The 17,475-nt window shown below is 48.7% G+C and overlaps 1 long non-coding RNA gene across 1 annotated transcript in view; it reads right to left on the bottom strand.

The window, feature by feature from the left end:
* Positions 1-1,478: 1,478 nt before the first annotated feature.
* Positions 1,479-17,475, bottom strand: part of LOC103352312 (uncharacterized) — a 45,543-nt gene continuing 29,546 nt past the window's right edge. The window contains exon 4 of the long non-coding RNA XR_011379878.2: positions 1,479-5,658. This is a non-coding gene — a long non-coding RNA (uncharacterized LOC103352312). The remainder of the gene's footprint in view (positions 5,659-17,475) is intronic.

The raw sequence follows: 17,475 nt of genomic DNA, 5'->3' as shown, positions 1-17,475 counted from the left end.
ACAGAGTACAGAACCCTTCCATCTCCTCTTCAAGGTCTGTGGTGGTTGCTGATCACTGGGAGATGCAAAGGAAGGACTTGTCGTTGTCTGTTGTCCACAACAGTCATCTTCTCTGTTGATTCCAACTCACCAACCCTTTCTTGGCATCTTGTGTGATTTCTCCAGAGCCTTGAATGCTCCCGACCTATGTTTCTGCTGTGTCAGTTCTGTCCTCACTGTTTCTTAGCTCCTTAAGGACACACAGCGGCGTTACTCTGGCCATCATTTCCTACCAAGACCCTGCCATCTTTCTAAACTTACTCTGCTACATTATCATACCAACTCTAGTTTCTCTGAGACCATGATACTTTTTTTTTTTTTTTTTTTGGACAGGCAGAGTGGACAGTGAGAGAGAGAGAGAGACAGAGAGAAAGGTCTTCCTTTTGCCGTTGGTTCACCCTCCAATGGCCGCCGCGGCCAGCGCGCTGCGGCCGGCGCACTGCGCTGATCCGATGGCAGGAGCCAGGAGCCAGGTGCTTTTCCTGGTCTCCCATGGGGTGCAGGGCCCAAGCACCTGGGCCATCCTCCACTGCACTCCCTGGCCACAGCAGAGAGCTGGCCTGGAAGAAGGGCAACCGGGACAGAATCCGGCGCCCCAACCGGGACTAGAACCCGGTGTGCCGGCGCCGCTAGGCGGAGGATTAGCCTAGTGAGCCGCAGCGCCGGCCGAGACCATGATACTTTTAAAAATTGTTTTCTGCAGATTTATTTATTTATTTGAAAGGCAGTGTTGCAGAGGAAGAGAGAGAAATGGACAGATGGCTTGCAACATCCGGGGCTGGGCCAGGTTGAAGCCAGAGGCCAGGAACTCTATGCAGGTTTCCCACATGAGTGGCAGGGGCCCAAGAACATGGACCATCTTCTGCTGCTCTCCTAGGTTATTAGCAGGGAGCTGAGTTGGAAATGCAACAGCTGGGACTTGAATGGGCACCCACATGGGATGCTGGCCCTGAGACCACAATGCATTTATGTGCAACATTTCCCTGTTCCCCAGGCCATGTCTTTTTCTAAGATGGAGTCTATATCCTTGGCCTGGTCTAGTCCCTCCTCTCCTTTCCTTTCTTCTTGGTTGCTGAAAATTCCCACGGCTTTGATGTTATTTTGGTGTTGCTGCTGTTGCTCCAGTGATTGTACCTGCTCTGTAGTTTGCCCAGACGTAGAAGACAGGAGTATCCTATCTCCCTTCCCCTTTGACCTGGCTCTGCAGTGTTGCCCTCTGGTCTTGGATCTGAAGCCTGTTCACCTGTTGCCTGGAAGGTGGTGGTGGTGGGGGGTGCTGGGGCCCTGACACCGTGGTAAGAAGTGACACTTTCATGACCCTCTGTGTAGTGTGTGGCTTAACGCTCTGCTGGGGAATCACCCCGCATTGTTGGGGGGGCACATCCAATGGGAGTGGTGGGCAGGGACACTCTCGGTTTCAAGTGGTCCCCAGCTTCAGACAGACCCCACCTCCCGAGGACACATTTTGCTGTAAAAACAATCAGTTTCAGGCATCAGTGCAGCTACGCTCTTCTGCCTTCTTGTGAGACTGGATTCTGGTGGTGCTGGCTCCTCGGTCTGCTCACAGCTAGGGAGAGAGACCAGAGGGCCTTCCGTACTCCCCCCCGGCTCCCACAGCATCCTCTGATGGCTTTGTTGGTCGTCAGTGTATTCCAGTGGTTACCTCCTTGGGAGGGTTCTGCTTCTCAGCTAGAGGCAAGTAGTGGGGTTCATCTGGGTTTGGCCTACTCACTACTTTCTGGGGGAAGGGAGGGTCTTCTGGACCAGTGGTTCTCATCTGGGGCAACCTTGGAGACATCTTTGGTTGTTACAACCTGGGAAAGGGCGCTCCTGGCATCTTATGTATGAAACCAGGGGTGTTGTCACTCATCCCGCTCTGCACAGGACAGCCCCTGACAATGCAGAGTTCTCTGGTCCAAAGTGCCAGTCATGAGATTGAGAAGTGTTCCAGGCTGACATCCCTGGCCATGCTCTTGGGCTGTGTGCCGTCCCTGGCTGCACCCCACCAAGCGGGTGATGTCAGGGGGTCAATGGGTTTCAGTCATCAGCACCTCGCGTGGTAGAGAGGACCAGCCTATCAGTGCTCAGGGCCACTTCTAACCTGCCCAGAACTTTCCTTCTCAGGAAGACACTTCTCAAGATTCAACCCATTCTTAGTCCATTTGTACTGCTACTAACAGAAATGCCAGCGACTGGGCAATTGATAAAGAACAGAAGTTTATTTCATGCAGTTGTTGAGGCTGGGAAGTTCAAGATCAAGGCATGGGCATTCCATATCTGGTGAGGTCTTGCTGTGTCCTTGCAGCAGAAGGGCTGAGTACTGAGTACTGAGAAGAGATGAGTGTGTGTGTAGGGGGGGGCCCGGCTAGTGTCCCCTCCAGCCCTTTTATGAGGGCATTAATCCCATTGATGAGGGTAGAGCCCTCGTGGGTTACCTGCTGAAGGCCCCAACTCTATTTTTTTTTTTTTTTTTTGACAGGCAGAGTGGACAGTGAGAGAGACAGACAGAGAGAAAGGTCTTCCTTTTTGCCGTTGGTTCACCCTCCAATGGCTGCCACGGCTGGCGCATCGCGCTGATCCGAAGCCAGGAGCCAGGTGCTTTTCCTGGTCTCCCATGTGGGTGCAGGGCCCAAGGACTTGGGCCATCCTCCACTGCACTCCCGGGCCACAGCAGAGAGCTGGCCTGGAAGAGGGGCAACCGGGACAGAATCCGGCGCCCCAACCAGGACTAGAACCCTGTGTGCCAGCGCTGCAAGGCGGAAGATTAGCCTATTGAGCCACGTCGCTGGCCTCCAACTCTGTTTTTTAAAAAGATTTATTTGAAAGGTAGAGTTAGAGAGAGAGAGAGATCTTCCATGTACTCATTCACTCCCCACATGGTCACAATGACCAGAGCTGGACCAGGCTGGAGGCTGGAATTCCATCTGGGCCTACCACATGGGTGGCAGCAGCCCAAGTACTTGGACCATCCTCCACTGCCTTCCCAGGAACATAAGCAGGGAGCTGGATCAGAAATGGAGCAGCTGGGACTGGAACCAGCACTCACATGGGATGCTGGCACTGCAGGTGGTACTTAACCCCTGTGCCACAGCATTGCCCTGGCCCCAACTCTTACTACACCACCTACGCCAAAAGGAGGGACACACACATTTAAACCATAGCAGCCCTGGCTTCAGAACTGCTATCATATTATTGATCACTCTAAGTTTATTTTCATTTCTTGTTTTTCTGTTTGATCTGGGGAGAGGGCCATGTAGGGAGCCTATGTTTATTTCATCAGCTTCCCTGGGATGTTTCAGGAGTTGTAAAGGAAACCTCACAAGATCACTCATTCCTTTAATTAATTCAGAAGTGGCAGTGGTTACCTTCTCTCTGTCCCATGCATTATCTCATTTAACCTCCAGCAGCCTGTTGAGATCGGTGTCGTTGTGCAGGTTTCATAGTGGTTTTCACTCAGCCGTGGCTGGTGAGTTGATGTGGATTAGATCTGTTCGGCTCTGATGTTATGTCTTTTCTGCTACACTGCACTCCTTTTCCACAAATGAAATAATAACCTATCCTTGTTGTAAGTCGGCAAGTGTGTTTGTTGGGGAAATTAGATTCTGCAAGACACCGCTTGCCACCTCTACCTAAGGGCATATTTAATTGAACTTAATTAGAACAATGATCCAGGGTGTTAAATTTTTATTATTAGATTTTGTATCTCGCTGTTAAGCAACCACAAACTCACCATCAGGAATAGCAGGTGTTACGAGTGCAATGCATATGCATGTGGTTTTCTCCCCTGCCTGCTAGAAATGGAAGGAAGCTGGCTCAGCAGGGTTGAGTGCACAACCTTCCCTCCCTCTGGGCGGGAGGGGCCCCTTCATCAAGGTAGTGCCGAGGAGAGAAGGCTGCCATCGTTACTATTACAAAGAACCTGAGGCAGTCTGCTTGTCCTGGCTCATTCCTCTGCAGCCTCACATTCCCAGGTGGGGCAGGCCCCATTGGCTTGACCTGCAGGGACGGCATCCTTTCTTTTTTAAAATTAGTTACTTTTTTAAAAATTTATTTATTTGACAGGTACAGTTATAGACAGTGAGAGAGAGAGACAGAGAGAAAGGTCTTCCTTCTGTTGGTTCACTCCCCAAATGGCCGCAACAGCCGGCACTACACTGATTGAAGCCAGGAGCCAGGTGCTTCTCCTGGTCTCCCACGTGGGTACAGGGGCCCAAGCACTTGGGCCATCCTCCACTGCCCTCCCGGGCCACAGCAGAGAGCAAACGGGACTAGAACCCAGCACCCATATGGGATGCCGGTGCCACAGGCAGAGGATTAACCAAGTGAGCCACGGCGCCGGCCCCTAAAAGTAGTTACTTTTTTTAGAGAGAGAGAGAAGAGGGAGAGAAGAGTGGGGACTGGTCCACTGGTTCACTCCCTGAGTTCCTGCAGCAGCCGGGGCTGGGCCAGGCTGAAGCTGGGAGCTGGGAGCTCCACCCACTTCTCAAAAGCCCCACTTCCAAGCATTACAATCAGATACAGTCTCCACCCTCTTCTCACGGTTAACATAGGATCAAGGGGTCAAAGTGCCTGCATGAGTTTTGGGGACAAACCATATAGAAACCAGAGCACACTTGTCTGCAGACTTTTTTTTTTTTTAACATTTAAGAAATTTATTTTGTGAGACAGAGAGAGAGAGAGAGAGAGAGAAAGAAAGAAAGAAAGAGAAAATCTATCACTGGTCCACCTCCCAGATGAGTGCAGGTTGGGGCCAAATCTAGACCCAGGAACTCAATCCCTGTCTCCCACAGGGAGAAGGAGCCACCACTGCTGCCTCCTGGGGTGTGCAGTGGCAGGAAGCTGGAGTCAGCAACTTGCGCGGGGCACCCTTATATGGGAGACGGAGCCTCAACCACCTGCAGAACGCGGTCCCAGGGCTTCATGATCGAAACCCAGCAGCCCCTCTGCGGCTCCTCACCAGCACCTCGGTTCCAGGTGAAGGCGCCGAGACACAAGCCCACGCCCCCATCCTGTGTTCTCCCACGCAGCCACCCCGGCCGGGCCTGGCTCTGCACCCAGAACGGCTCGCCCCTTAGCCGTTGCCTGATCTCTCCCGGCCTGGATTTCCTCAGGAAGGAAGAGAAAGGAAGAGAAACACTCCCTGAGCTCCTTCTCCCCGCTGTGGGATGATAGACAAGGAATTTGACATCCAACAGATCGGGTCCAACCCCACTTCCTTACTCCTTGGCTTTGCATTCGTGGCAGATTAACACCCCCTCCCCCCTTGCTAGTCCGCGTCCCCATCTCTAAAACTGGGGTAGCCAGCTGTTTTCGAGGGCGGGGCGAGACAGTGGGCGTGGCCCACAGGAAGCCTGTGACACATTGGCCAGCCTGCCTGTCCTCTCTGCCTTCCTCCCGCCTCCCTCGCCTTGCTGGGAGCCTGTCTGCTGTGCTGTATTTTTCCATCCAGGCGACTGCTCCTCCTTGCAAGTGTGCGCGTTGCTTGAGAACCCGGGCGGCGAGCTGAGGCTGTGCGTCGCAAACACATCAGCTCCTCCAGTGACTGCCACTGGGCTGCAATGTCACGTTCATCCAGAGAGCAATTTCGGGGCAGACTTCTTTTCTGATTTGTCGGTGCTTCTGAAAAATTAAATGGAGAGAACATTGAGGTGCCAAGAACATGATGAACTCATTGTAGAAGCAGAGTCGGCTCTTCCCCCTCTCCCCAAAGCTCTAAAATTAGACTCTGCAAGCCCTGGGAGGAGGGCTTGATCCCCTCTTGCCTACAAAGCACAGGGAGCACAGACCCTCAAGACTGGCACAGAATCTGGCTTCTTTCCCCTCCCTCTATCCCTCTGGAACCAGGAGCCGTAGGGGAGCTGGGAGTCCGCAGTGGGCATCTCCCTGGGTTGTTCTCTATGATCCGTGTGCGATAAAATGCACCCATGCTAGGTGTCCAGGTCAATGAGTTTTGACAGATCCATGTTCATACAACCATGCCAAAGTGGAGACACAGGACACTTCCATCTCCTAGATAATTTTTATTTTAAACTCAGATATATTACAGCCAGCCAAGAAAGTACAGAAATTAGTATTGCAAAATAATGCTTATAAGTCTATCACCAAGATAAGGTTTGCTTTGCTGTATTTGTTTTGGTTTGTCCTCACTTTTCACTCTCTCGCTTCCCTTCCCTCCCTTCATCTAATCTCTCTAATAAACAGATAAAATTAAAATTCTTAATTAAAGAAACATTCCTTTGAGATCAGCGAGACAGAAAGAGACAACTAAATAGATGTTCTCATTTGCTGGTTCACTCCCCAAATGCCTGCAATGGCCAGGGCTGGGCTTGGGTGGAAGCTGGGAGGTGGACATGCAATCCAGCTCTCCCGTATGGGTGGCAGAGACCAATTACCTGAGCCATCACTGCTGCCTCCCAGGATCTGCTGTACCAGGAAGGTGGAGTCAGGAGCCAGAGCCAGAACTCAATCTGCTCTCTGATACACGAAGTGGCATCTTAACCACTAGGCTAAGCACTCACTTCCCAATAAAATGCTTTTAAAGAAGTGAATCTTGGGGCTGGCACTGTGGCACAGTAGGTTAATCCTCTGCCTGTGGCACCAGCATCCCATATAGGCACAGATTCTAGTCCCGGCTGCTCCACTTCTGATCCAGCTCTCTGCTATGGCCTGGGAAAGCAGTGGAGGATGGCCCAAGTCCTTGGGCCCCTGCACCTATATGAGAGACCCGGAAGAAGCTCCTGGCTCCTGGCTCTTGGCTTCAGATCAACCCAGCTCCAGCTGTTGTGGCCATTTAGGGAGTGAACCAGTGAATGGAAGACCTCTCTGTCTCCTCTCTCACTGTCTATAACTCTACCTCTCAAATAAATAAATAAAATATTAAAAAAAAAAAAGAAGTGAATCCTTACAGGTATCATTGGAATCTTTCTCAAACCAATCCCCAAAGATAACCACTGGTAATTACCCATATTTGAAGGGCAGCCTGTCTTACCCTTGTTTTAAACTTTTACTACATTGTGTATGAATGCAAATAACATACAATCTTGTTTGGTAGGCATTTGCTTTTTCCATGAAAAATAGATCATATGGTGTGTGTCCTTTTGCAACATATGCTTCTTCAACACATGCTTTTAAGATCCACTTGCCTTTTTACAAACAGATCTAATTCATTTGTCATAAGAGTGTCCTCATGTAAGAGTGGTTTTTTTAAGATTTATTTATTTATTTGAAAGGCAGAGTTACAGAGAAGTAGAGGCAGAGAGAAAAAGAGAGAGAGAGAGAGAGAGAGAGAGAGAGAAAGAGAGAGAGAGAGAGAGGTCTTTCATCCCCTGGTTCACTCCCCAGATGGCTGCAATGGCTGGAGCTGGGTAGATCCGAAGCCAGGAGCCAGGAGCTTCTTCCAGGTCTCCCACACAAGTGCAGGAGCCCAAGGACTTGAGTCATCTTCTACTGCTTTCCCAGGCCACAGCAGAGAGCTGGATCAGAAGTGGAGCAGCCAGGACTTGAACCAGTGCCCATTTGGGATGCCAGCACTGCAGGTAGCAGCTTTACCCACCACACCACAGCACTGGCCCTGCAAGTGTTTTTAAACTCTGCTTATCCAATCCTCTATTGAGAGGCATTGAGGCTGGTTCCCATTTTTCTTCCTAAGATCAGGTGCCATGAATATTCTTGAGCCTGTGCATAAGAATTATCCGAGGGTATTCATCTGAAAGGAGCATAAAACCACAAGACAGGTCCCAACCAGTGAGACTTTTATTGCCAAATTGTTCTCCAAGTTGAGCGCACCAGCAGTCCCATCCCAGAGCACGTGAGCACCTGTTTCCTATTCCTGTGCACCTGCGGTAGTGGTAGATTTTTCCCCATCTGCTGTGTTTGAAGTCGTCTGCCGATCATTTCAGTGTGCATGTCGCTGGCCCCAGGGAAGCTGAGCCTGCTTTCACGTGTTTGTGACCTGGAGAGTTTGGTCTGTGGATGCCTCTTGCTAGTTTTCTCTCATTCCCCCTCTTTCATTGGATTAGAGGAATTCATTTTTCAGTGGCAGATATGAATTCCTTGTCAGTTATATGCATTGTAAATATTTTCTCCCAACCTCAGCCTCTCTCTTAATTTTAGTTTTGGTACTTTTTGGTTATAGGGACATTAAGTTTTTTTTTTTTTTTAAGATTTATTTATTTATTTGAAAGAGTTACACAGAGAGAGAGGAGAGGCAGAGGGAGAGAGAGAAGTCTTCCATCTGCTGGTTCACTCCCCATTTGGCCGCAACAGCCAGAGCTGTGCCAATCCGAAGCCATGAGCCAGGAGCTTCCTCCAGGTCTCCCACACGGGTGCAGGGGCCCAAGGACTTGGGCCATCCTCTACTGCTTTCCCAGGCCGAAGCAGAGAGCTGGATCGGAAGTGGAGCAGCCAGGTCTCGAACCGGTGTCCATATGGGATACCAGCACTTCAGGCCAGGGCGTTAACCCACTGTGCCACAGCGCTGGCCCCGGGACATTAAGTTTTAATGCAGTCAAATCTTTGTGGTTTATGCTTTATGTAAATTGTTTGGGAAATCCCAGAAATGTTTCCCACATGTTCTTCTAAGAAACATGAGGTTGTTCTTCCCAGTCCAGAGAGGAGGAACTGATCAGAGCCGTCAGTGATTTGCCCAGAGCCACAGATGCAGGTGGCAGACCCAGGGCTGAGCCCAAGTCTGGTGGTCTTTCCTTTTCTTGGGGTCCAGAGATCGAGGCTGGATCTGGGAACTGGAGAGTTGGAGCTGGTATCCTGACGTGCTGTGAGTGACGCTAGGCAGTGCACGCCCTGTCCCTGTGGCTCACCTCGGGGGGCCCATGGTCAGAAGGCTCTCCGCTCTTCCTTTAGCTGCTGTGGCCATGAATACCGAGATTCCGAAGATTAGAGTTGGAGGAATTTGGGATCACATGTTACAGGTGGAGAAACTGGGGCACACCCAGGTTTATCCAAAGGGTGCAGCTCAAGGACCATACGGCTCCTTTCAGAGTGCCTACCCTGAACCTGCACGAGCCTCACCACCTGCCTGCACACTGGGCTACAGCAGCTGGTGCTACTGCCAGATGACTTCGCACCTGACCATGGACTGTCCTCACGGCAGCCTCAGGGCTGGGGACAGTCCCTGCTAGTTCACAAAGGGAGAACCAAGGTCAGAGGGGGCAATTGGCTTGGCTAGGGTCACACGCAGAGATGGGGACCCCTCACACACAGGATTCCAAAGTCACTACGTGACCGAGGGCCCCGCTCTGTTTTGGGGTGTCTGAGTCAGAGCAGGGAAAGCAGCCTCCTCTACCCCACACCCCTCGGCTGTCATAGTCACCTCTGCCCTTCGTGCCTGAGCCCCAGCCCCTGTCTCTGCCCACTCCTATTCCACAGCTTGCTCGGCTCCTCCCCCCAGCCTGTCCTACTCCTATATCACACTGAATGGGCAGAGAATTTTCTGCGTTTATCTGTTCATTCTTTCATTCACTCAATCTTCTTTGGGTGTCCGCCAGGAAGCCAGAGCCACCTAAGACCTGGTGTGCACCATGTGTGATCTTAGACAAGTTTATTGATTCTCAGGTCCTTGGTTTTCTCATCTCTAAAATGGGAACAGTTAATACTTAATTCATAAATTGCTGTGAGAACTGACTGAGAGGAACAAGGCTTGTGCATCTGACTGGGTCACCGGTGGCATCGCTGACCATGGCCTGGGCTGTGCCACCTGATGCTGGGGGCTGCCCTGCCTGGTACACAGGGGTGGGGAGGAGCACAGACCCTGAAGTCAGCCCATCACTGCTCTGGACCAGCTGTGTGGTGCTGGACAAAGCACACAGCTGTTCTACGCCACATTTCCTCATTTCAGACGATACGCTACAAACAGCTCCAGCCTCCTGAAATAATCGTGAGTATGGAAGGAGTTAATGCACACAAACACAAGGAACCTTTTTTATTTGACAAAATACAAAGCAAGGTCCACAGCAGAGAGGGGGAGGAGGTGGGGGTGGGGAGTGGGGAGTGTGGGTGATCTTACTTTTGGTTGCTGAAAAGCAGGACCTGCCCCTCCCCCAGTCAAGGATCCAAGAGTACAAGGTTTACTTGGAAGATGATTCCAGGAGCGGCAGGAAGTGGGTAGGACAGTGACACAGGGAAGGGAAGGAAGACAAGCTTGTTAGCATGGTGGGCAACTGGAGGTCAACCCCACTGGTGAACTGTGGGAGCTGTGGCTGTCCATGCACCAACTCAAAGGCTGTTCCTGGATCCTTAGGTCCCCAGCACTCAGATGGGCTGCAGGGGTGGGAGAGTTGCTCTGAGCATGGGGGGGCTGGGGGGGTGGGGGAAGCCCTTGGGCAAAGACGTGGAGATGATGAGGGCAATCAAAAGTTAGATCAGAGCTGGGGTGTGGTTAGGGCCCTGGGGTCACAGCGGGGTGGGGGTGGGGGGTCCCTGCCAGCAGCTGCTGTGGTTGGGGGCTGAATTAACCAACCACAAGTCTGTAACACGATTGTTTTCTGTTGTAGTAGAATCACAAATAGCGAAATATCCCTGCTAAATGTTTACACTGTTTCCATTTGTATGGATATCACTGCATTTAATTTCCCAGAAGCTTATTCTGAGTATGACCGTGAATATTTCCCAAGGAGTAGATTCCCAAGCATAGATGGAATTGCCAGTTCAAAGGGCAAACACTTTTTAAGGTGCTTACTTGATAATTTGCAAATTTGATAAACTTGGATAAGTTTGGAAACTGCACTGCCACTCACCCTGTTAGGCCAAATTTCAAGTCACTCTGCAGACATTGAGTTTGTATCTTGTAGAATTTCTGGAGAGCCCTGGAGTAGCTTGCTGCATAAAAAGGAAGGTGTTTTTGCCATTTTGATAAACATCACCAAAGTATCTTCCAAAATTGACCCGAATGGTATGTTTTTGCCCAACATTGCCATTTTTCTCTTTCTTTCTGTTCAATATCTTAGGTGAGATAAATAGTTCTTTCTAATATAGATCATGCGTGTTTTAAAAGTATGTTCTTAGGGGCGGGCGCCGTGGTGTAGTGGGTTAAAGCCCTGGCCTGAAGCACCAGGATCCCATATGGGCGCCGGTTCTAGTCCTACAGCTCTCTGCTATGGAAAGCAGTAGAAGATGGCCCAAGTCCTTGGGCCCCTACACCCATGTGGGAGACACAGAGGAAGCTCCTGGCTCCTGGCTTCGGATCGGCTCAGCTCCGGACATTGTGGCCATTTGGGGAGTGAACCAGCAGTGGAAGACCTCTCTCTCTGTCTCTACCTCTCTCTGTAACTCTTTCAAATAAATAAAATAAATCTTAAAAAAAAAGCTTGTTCTTAAATATTTTTGATTTTCATTGCTAGTACAAATAAAATTGTTATAATCTGCTATATTTTCTAGCTGGCCTTTTTTTGAAATCTAAGAAAATGCTTAACTTTAGTGTATTTATTTCCCAATCACCACCTTACTGAATGAATATATTATTTATAGCACATTTTTAATAGATTTTTTGGCTTTTTTTCTACATAGAAAATTATAAGATGGCAAATATTGATCATTTTGGTTCTTTTCTTAATATTTGCACCTGTTATGTCATTCTCATACCCAGTGGGTTAGGTAACATTTCCAGAAATGAGTTCTAAAGCCATAACACTGGGCCACTGTGTGACACAGCAGGTTAAGCTGTCACCTGTAGCACCAGCATCCTATATGGGCACCAATGCAAGTCCCAGCTGCTCCGCTTCCATTCCAGCTCCCTGCTAATGGCCTGGGAAAGCATGGAAGGTGGTCCATGCGCTTGGGCCCCTGAACCCACATGGGAGACCCAGAAGAAGCTCCTGGCTTCAACCTGGCCCATCCTCAGTGGCTGTAGCTTTTTGGGGAGTGAACCAGCAGGTGGAAGATCTCTCTCTCTGTCTCTTCCTCTCTTTTGGTAACTCTGCCTTTCAAATAAATAAATAAATCTTTTTAAAGGAAAGCCGTAACAACACCAATCTCCTTTGTCTTATCTCTGGTTTAAGGTGCATGCTTGTGAGTGTCTTTATGATGATGTCAACAGTTACTTGACATCAATGCAAAGTCTTTTTTTTTTTCTTTTGACAGGCAGAGTGGACAGTGAGAGAGAGAGACAGAGAGAAAGGTCTTCCTTTTGCCGTTGGTTCACCCTCCAATGGCCGCCGCGGCCGGTGTGCTGCGGCTGGCGCACTGCGCTGATCCAAAGGCAGGAGCCAGGTGCTTCTCCTGGTCTCCCATGGGGTGCAGGGCCCAAGCACTTGGGCCATCCTCCACTGTACTCCTGGGCCACAGCAGAGAGCTGGCCTGGAAGAGGGGCAACTGGGACAGAATCCGGCGCCCTGACCGGGACTAGAACCCGGTGTGCCAGCGCCACAAGGCGGAGGATTAGCTTATTGAGCCACGGCGCCGGCCAAAGTCTTTTTCTGTTACAGAAATAAGAGGGTACAACAAAAGGTTCACGAGAAATGAAATCAAAGTATAAATTTATTTTGGTGCAAAATTTTTGAAATCCATGCATAGTAGTTTAGTAATACATACTTTCTATAAACTTGTTGAATCCCCCCCCCCAACTTTTTTCTAAAAAAAAAAAAAAATCTTGTTTTATGAAACATTGTTACCAGGAATAGATGTCAGGAACAGATCCTGGCTCCTGATCCTGTCCTGCTACCCATGCAGACCCTGGGAGACAGTGGTGATGATTCAAGTAGCTGGCTTCCTGCCACTCACATAGTAGACCTGAACTGTGTTCCAAGCTCCTGGCTTTGGGCCCAGCCCAGTCCAGCCCTGGCTATAATGGGCATTTGGGGAGTGAACCAGTGTTTGGAGGCTCTCTGTGTCTCTGTGTTTGTCTGTCTCTCTCAAAGTAAATAATTAGATAACATTTTAAAGAATAGCTTTCTTTTTTAAAAAATTTTAGGAAATTTATATTTATTAAATGAAAAATTTTAAAAATTTATTTATTTATTTGAGAGGTAGAGTTACAGACAATGAGAGGGAGGTCTTCCTTCTGTTGGTTCACTCCCCAAATGGAGGCAATGGCCAGAGCTGCGCCAATCTGAAGCCAGGAGCCAGGTGTTTCTTCCCAGTCTCCTGCACAGGTGCCAGGACCCAAGGACTTGGGCCATATTCTACTGCTTTCCCAGGCCATAGCAGAGAGCTGGATTGGAAGAGGAGCAGCCGGGACTAGAACTGGTGCCCATATGGGAAGCCGGCACTGCAGGTGGAGGATTAACCTACTGTGCCACGGAACTGGCCCCAGCTATTACTTTCAAAAAGTTGTTTTTAGGCATTTATTGAGATCTTTTCTCTTACATTAACAGCTTATCAAATTCTTAATAGTTCTTGCTCGATCTCACATTTCTTCTGTAAATATACTATTTAGCTTATTTGTTAACATTTAATTCTTATTTTGTGTAGGTGTTCACAGTAGGGCTTGTGGTCTTCCATTTTGTGCTTTGTTCTTTTATTTTGAATTCTGCATGTTTTAAAAAAATCCATGAAAACTTTCATTATGCATTAAAACTATTTAAATGACAGTAGATTTCTGAGTTTTTAAAAAAAATTTTATTTGTTTATCTATTTGAAAGGCAGAGACAGAGATAACTAGAGAGAGAGAGAGAGAGAGAGAGATGGAGAGATCCTTCATCTTCTGGCTCACTCCCCAATACCTGTAACAACTAGGGCCGGGCCAGGCTATAGCCAGGAGCCTTGAACTCCATCTAGGTCTCCCATGTAGGTGGCAGGGACCCAAGTATTTGAACCATCACCTGCTGCCTCCCAGTATGAATATTAGCAGGAACCTGGGTTGGAAGTAGAGGTGGGACTTGATCCCAGGTGCTGTGATATGGGGTGCATGTGTCACAAGCATAAAAGTAAATTTCAAAGAACATATTTTTATCCCATTTTCGTTTATTGTCAGAATAATTTCATTTGTCAAAAAATTTTGTGAGGTTATTGCATGTGTGAGTGAGTGATTCACTGCAGTCTTAGTTGTGTCTTGTGTTGCACTGTTTATATTGACTACGTGGAGTCTGCTTTCTGATCTATTAATAATTGAATAACTTGATTAATCCTAGCTTCTGTGTGTCCCTTTACGGATAAGGGGTTTGCACATTCTTCCTCCCTCTCCTTCCTCCTGTCTTAGCTGGTGTAACTGAATACCATGACTGAGGGATTTATGAGTCCTACAGGTCGATTTGGCTCATGGTTCTGAAGGCCAAAAATTCAAGATCAGGTGTCTGTCTGGTGAGGGCCTGCTTGCCGTGTGGCAGTGCAGGCGTCGCGTGGCCACGGGGAATGTCCTGGCCTGGTCTCTGCCTTTCCTGCAAAGCCGCAGTCCTGGTGGAGGAGGGCCACACCCTCACGGCCTCACGTAACCTTCACTGCCACCAAGTGGCCCTGCCTGCGCACACCCCAGCTGGGTTGCTCCCCACTCCTCCTGCCCCACCCTGGGGACCGAACTCCAGCGTGAGCTCTGCCGAGAACAATTCCAGCCACAGCATCGCCTCTGTCAGTCTCCACTCCAAAGCCACCGAGCAGAGTTGTGCATCCTGAATGTTTAGCCTGGCGCGTTGTAAGGAAGTTACGGTTAGCATTTGTGTTATGTGCCTTTATTTGTCATGGAACTTCATGTTTAACGCACGTCTGTGTTACGGTTAGCATTTGTGTTATGTGCCTTTATTTGTCATGGAACTTCATATGTTTAACGCACGTCTGTGTCTCACCGTCACTGAGTGCTGCTTCCGTGATGGGGTCTGGATGGCTTTGGTTCCACTCCAGTTCTTCCAGGACACGGCTTTCATGTTCAGAAGCATCTACTTGTTCAGAAGGAGCACTGAGGGGGCCCCTTCCTCAAGCGCTCCTGTCCCTCGCAGGTGACCGGCACTTTGGGCTCAGGATTCCGAGACCATATTCTCATTATTCCTCCAAAAGCTCTCATGGCCTCTGGCAGTGACTGCACAGTAGAAAGGTCAATGTCTGGAGGTGTCTTCGTAGGTAATTTTATTTATACGCAAAATGAAGGAATTTTCTCGAATTTGCTCAGTGCTGTCTTCTTGATGGCCTTGTATTAGGAAACACCTCAGGGACCTGTTTCCTGTGCAGGTATTGTTCGCTCAAATCCTGTGTCCTTGATGGCCTCATATTAGGAAAGATCTTTTATTTATTTATTTATTTATTTATTTGACAGGCAGAGTTAGACAGTGGGAGAGAGAGACAGAGAGAAAGGTCTTCCTTCTGTTGGTTCACCCCCCCAAATGGCCGCTGCGGCTAGCACACTGTGCTGATTTGAAGCCAGGAGCCAGATGCTTCTTCTGGTCTCCCATGGGGTGCAGGGCCCAAGCACTTGGGCCATCCTCCACTGCCCTCCCGGGCCACAGCAGAGAGCTGGCCTGGAAGAGGAGCAACCGGGACAGAATCCGGCACCCCGACCAGGACTAGAACCCGGTGTGCCGGCGCCGCAGGTGGAGGATTAGCCTATTGAGCCACAGCGCCTGCCAGGAAAGATCTTTTATGTCCCCATGTTGCTCCGATCTGTTCCGGTCTCTTCAGGGTCAGACGAGTCTCTGTCCTCTTTCCTCTATGGGTTTTCCCCTCCTTTCTCCTTTTCCGCTATCATCTGCATGGTTTTTCTTTGAGTATACCCTGGCCTCACTGCTTGGGTTTCTTCAGTGAGGTGTGAATCCTTTCTCCACTGCCTCCCAGACCATTTAAAACAAGTGGGAACAGCATTGGCTGTTTCTTTAATGTTTTTTCTTAGTACTGCCCATTATTTTGTGAACACAATCTGTTGCTTTAGGATCTCATTTTTCATCCTGTTTTGTATTTTTGGAATCTTTGACCTTCTCTCCATCCCACTGAGAGTGGAAAGTAGATTTGCCCCAAATTTTGAGTGTTTTATAGGCTCAGTTTCCAGAAATATATTCTTCATCTAAGTTGCTGGTCCTTTTCTTTCTGATGCAAAAAAAATTTTTTTGTTTGCCATGTCTTGCCTTCTTCTTAACCCTTTGATAGGATTCTTGTGTAGAGACATCTTCCTTGGCAATTCCCCACATGCCACACTTTTTCCATAGGTGTCTGCTTAGCCTCAGCGTCTTCTTACTAGAACTCTCTAAGTGTATGTACATTTGAATGCATTTGCAGAAAGATTTAGGATACAAAATCAACAGAAAATATTGGTTACCTCAAAGTAGAAGTGTAGGGATAAAGAGAATTTAATTCTTTATTTAAAATTAATTCTTTATTTAAAAACATTATGAGTATCAGATAAAATTTGTCAGTGCCTAAATTGCCACATAGAAAGATGCTTAATCTTGCCGATATCCAATGAAATACAAATTAAAACAACACTGGCCGGCGCCGCAGCTCACTAGGCTAATCCTCCACCTAGCGGCGCCGGCACACCAGGTTCTAGTCCCGGTCGGGGCACCAGATTCTGTCCCGGTTGCCCCTCTTCCAGGCCAGCTCTCTGCTGTGGCCCGGGAGTGCAGTGGAGGATGGCCCAAGTGCTTGGGCCCTGCACCCCATGGGAGACCAGGATAAGTACCTGGCTCCTGCCATCGGATCAGCACGGTGTGCCGGCTGTGGCGGCCATTGGAGGGTGAACCAACAGCAAAAGGAAAACCTTTCTCTCTGTCTCTCTCTCTCACTGTCCACTATGCCTGTCAAAAACAACAACAACAACAACAACAACAACACTGAAGCATTATCTCTTGCACATTAGGGTGGAAAAATGTACAATTTTATAATATCCAATTTGGTAGAGTTGACAGGGAAGATGAACTCTTTCAAGATTTTTTTTTAAAAAAAGGGAACTTGAACCCTGGGTCATATAACTTAAAATATCATTTCAAGCATTTTAAACTCAGACCAAAATGGACCTATGGACAAAGTGGGGTTAATTTAGTCTTGTTCTATTTATTTTCTTTTTGTTTTTTTTTTTAAAGATTTATTTATTTACTTGAAAATCAGAGCTACACACACAGAGAGAGAGAGAGAGAGAGAGAGAGAGAGAGGTCTTCCATTCGATGGTTTAGTGGGGTTAATTTAGTCTTGTTCTATTTATTTTCTTTTTGTTTTTTTTTTTAAAGATTTATTTACTTGAAAATCAGAGCTACACACACACACACACACACACACAGAGGTCTTCCATTCGATGGTTCACTCCCCAATTGGTCGAAACAGCTGGAGCTGCGCCATTCCAAAGCCAGGAGCCAGGAGCTTCCTCTGGGTCTCCCATGCAGGTGCAGGGGCCCAAGCACTTGGGCCATCTTCCACTGCTCTCCCAGGCCGTAGCAGAGAGCTGGACTGGAAGAGGAGCAGTCAGGACTAGAACCGGTGCCCATATGGGATGCTGGCACTTCAGGCCAGGGCATTAGCCCACTGCACCACAGCACCAGCCCCTCTATTTTTCACTGAGGAAATGTTTCATCT

This window comes from Oryctolagus cuniculus, chromosome 11 (genome assembly GCF_051225735.1).
Source record: "Oryctolagus cuniculus isolate XC-2025 breed Fujian yellow rabbit chromosome 11, ASM5122573v1, whole genome shotgun sequence".
Classification (NCBI taxonomy): Eukaryota; Metazoa; Chordata; class Mammalia; order Lagomorpha; family Leporidae; genus Oryctolagus; species Oryctolagus cuniculus.
Note: the sequence above shows the minus strand (reverse complement) of the source record. Positions and strands in the feature narration are given on the sequence as shown.